Consider the following 3,583-nt stretch of genomic DNA (forward strand, 5'->3'; position numbering starts at 1 on the left):
TCTTGGAGTTGGACTCTCAGATTAGTTTCTGGCAAAAATTCCCAGGATCCTTTTCCCAGAAGTCCTGTTGGGAGACCCCACCCCTCCTCCAGACTCTCTGCATTCCTGTAGCTCTTAAAGGCACAGCAAGGAAAATGAAAGCTTGGCTACACCCCTGTCTCTGAATAGCCAGTGTGCAGGGCTGACTGTCCCTTGGGGAGAGAGGTACAATGTGCCACAGGCCTGGCTGTCCCAGGGCTGACAGCTGAAAAATCTGGAGGACGGAGTTCAGAGGAGTTCTATTAAGAGGCACAACAATAGCTATCCATAGAGTGATGCTCCCAGAGCCAAGCCATCAGGACATGGAACTCCTTTTGTAAGGAAGTCCTTGAGCTTTTGCAATCTCTTGAAGCTGAATCCTCTTCCTGTAGCTACAGGCCAGCAGTTCATAATTCCTGCAGGCCTTGGTACATCCCTAGGGCAAAGTGGTAAAATCTTCCTTTTTTTTTTTTTTTTTTTTTGCTTTGCTATCCAGGCCTTTAATGATCTCAATCTCTCCTTCCATGCTTCCATGGGTGGGTCCAACATACCCATGGTTCTTTCTCAATCATCTACCAAAGTGGGGACATGGGAAGAACTCTGGCCAGGAGTCAGACGATCTGGGTTTGCACTTGGTCCCTGCAAGAGAATTTTCCAGGGTGTATTTGCAAGTCCCTGTCCCCCTTAGATAAATGTTCCCCTCTATCTGTCTTCCACATGACCTTGACCCCTAACTGTCCCTCCCCTCTCGCTTGGTAAAGTCACAAACAATGGCTCCTTATCTTTAAGGTTAATTCTTCCTATTTCCAATAACTGTCTTTGAACCATTCCCCAAAGGAGATGAACTTCGGCTGACCCCTCCTCCTAAATGCTCAGAAACAACACTGCGCCACTCAGCCTCCTTCCCCAAGTGAGAACATTCTTGCAGAAACTCCTTGTGCGCAGCATCTTGGAACCAATCTTATGCTGGAGGAGCTCTAGTAGATTCTATTCACGAATGCCTCCGGTCCTAACACTGAGACTGTGAACTCAGTTGGGTATAAGGTCCAGTGGAAGTAGAATTCTGATTGTATGACAACTAACTTTTGGGGGGCGGTGTTGTGGGAAAACTTTTTCTTGGTTTTCTGTAGCATCTTTACATTATTTTCACAGTGAAGCACACATTCAATACCAATGAAGTCGAAGGAATTCTGGTGAGTAGGTGAGAAAGCAGTGGGAGGCCATGGCTATTGCGTGAAGTCCCCAGGCCTTGCCCAGCGTGGCTGCTGCCCTGCTGTCTCCACGGTGGGCTCCAGAGAGTGGGCCTGGGAGCCCCTCAGTCTCACCTGGCAGAAACTGATTGCCTGTCCCTGATTCAGGCCCACACCAACATCTCTTCAGTCACCAGCTTCAGAGGCACTAGACTGGCCTCTCCACTCTAAGTGTCCATCCCCGGCAGTAGCTGGAGAACGTTAGTCAGCAGGCTCCCCGGGCACATCAGGACTGATGGGCCATGGGGCAGACCCAGAGTGGAAACCCTTGTGTTCTCGTAACATGAGGTTTCACAAAGAAAGATTAAACTCCCTTTGGAGATAATCACAGATTTGACTGCCATGCGGGGGTCAACATACATCCTTACTTGGAGCAGGAAGAAAAAGATGGCATGGTGCATGGTAGCTCACAGTTGGAATAAAATCATTTGCCCAGCTCTTTCATTTTCCTTATATTTCACCTCTGGCCTTGAGCTCTGCCAGGAGCTCACTAGTGAGGACAGTGACCAAGCACAGTGACCCCCCCAACCCCACTTTTCTCCTCAGCAAGTGTCTGATCCTTCTGCTTTCTGCCCCTGTATCCTGAGAAAGGAAACTTAAGCCCTTGACAGGCACCACTATGTCCTCAGTGTGGTTGGATCTAGGTCACTAGTCTTGATCTGTAAGCCCAGTCCTAAGCGGACTTTTCTAGATGACCAGTCAGAACCAGACCTGTCGGTGCCCAGCTTCCCAGCTTCTCTTAGAATTCTGTGCCACCGTCATCACAGGTGACCCTTGTGCTGCTGTGCCTCTAGATTAACCGACTCCTTGATTTCTAGAGCCTCGTCTGCTCCCTGTGTCCTTCACAGAGAAGGGCTGGCCAAAGAGGAGACTGCTTTCTTGAGGAGGGAGACAGAACGCCATCTGGGATGCCAGCATGCAGCATTTAGATCTGACCAAGGCACTTCCTGTTTTTGTCCTTCTCTTTTCTTTCCCCCCATACTTCATATTTTATTCCCCACTCAGGCCCCCGCCCCCACCCCGACCAACTCTTTGCCTTAACATCATCCTCCATCCTTCCAGCCTTTTACAAGTAATTGCATTGTTTCCTGCCTGAGTGATCAGAGCAGCCTCCAATTCCCTGTCTCTTCACAGAAAGCATTGGCTGATTTTATGCCAACAGGAAGGCACTTTAAAACGTGACCTCGGCCAACCCCTCTTACCATCCCCCTTGTTCAACCTCCACAACTGCCACATCTAATTGTCCCTGGACTCCGAGATTTAACATCATGGCATCTTCGTTTAGCCTAAAATGTTTCTCCCTTTTGGGACCAGTGAACTCTTATTTGCCCTGCAAGCCTTCCCACCACCTCGTCACCCCCATCCCCGCCAGTATAAGCCCCTCTCTCATCTGTGTCCATAACATGTTGAAGACCAAGGGGAAGGCTCCTCCGGACATTGGTGCTCTCTGATGGAGGGGTGTGGGCTGGCTGCCTATGGGCCAGTGCTGTGGAAGGAAGAGGAGGAGAAACATAGACTTCTTCTTTTTTTTTTTTTTTTTTAAGATTTTATTTATTTATTCATGAGAGACAGAGAGACAGAGAGAGAGAAGCAGAGACACAGGCAGAGAGAGAAGCAGGCTCCATGCAGGGAGCCTGACATGGGACTCGACCTAGGCCAAAGGCGGTGCTAAACCGCTGAGCCACCCAGGTTGCCAGAAACATAGACTTCTTATGGGCTGTGTCAATCCATAAAATTCTTATTTTGGAGTCCTAACTCATACACCTCAGAATGTGACTGCATTTGGAGACAAGGCCTTTAAAAAAGTGATGAAGTTAAAATGAAGCCTTCACAGTGGGCCCTAATCTAATCTGACTGGTGACCTTATAAAATGAGGGAATTTGGGCACACTGAGAGGTACAACGTGCTCAGAGGAAGTGCCATGGAAGGTCACAGTAAGAAGGAGGCATCTGCAAGCCAAGGAAAGAATCCTCAGAAGACACTAAGCTTGTTGACATCTTGATCTTGGAACTCTGACCCCTAGAACCATGAGAAATAAATTCCTGTTGTTATGGCGGCCCCAACAAACTTAAATGAGCATCCACTAAATTGCCGAAAGGGGCAGCATGGGGACAAAATAGAAAAAGCTTCCAGTGGGGGTCTACAGGATGTTCTTGGCAGGAAGTAAATTGATAAGGAAGATCCTGGGTGATACACCACCAATGATTTCCAAGTCCAGCCTTACTGCTTGAGCTCCAAATCCTATTTTCACCTCCCTACTAGACATTTGCACTTGGATATAGAATAGATAACTCAAACTTGAGCTGTTTCTTGTT

The sequence above is a fragment of the Vulpes lagopus genome, chromosome 15 (genome assembly GCF_018345385.1).
Source record: "Vulpes lagopus strain Blue_001 chromosome 15, ASM1834538v1, whole genome shotgun sequence".
NCBI classification, from domain to species: Eukaryota; Metazoa; Chordata; class Mammalia; order Carnivora; family Canidae; genus Vulpes; species Vulpes lagopus.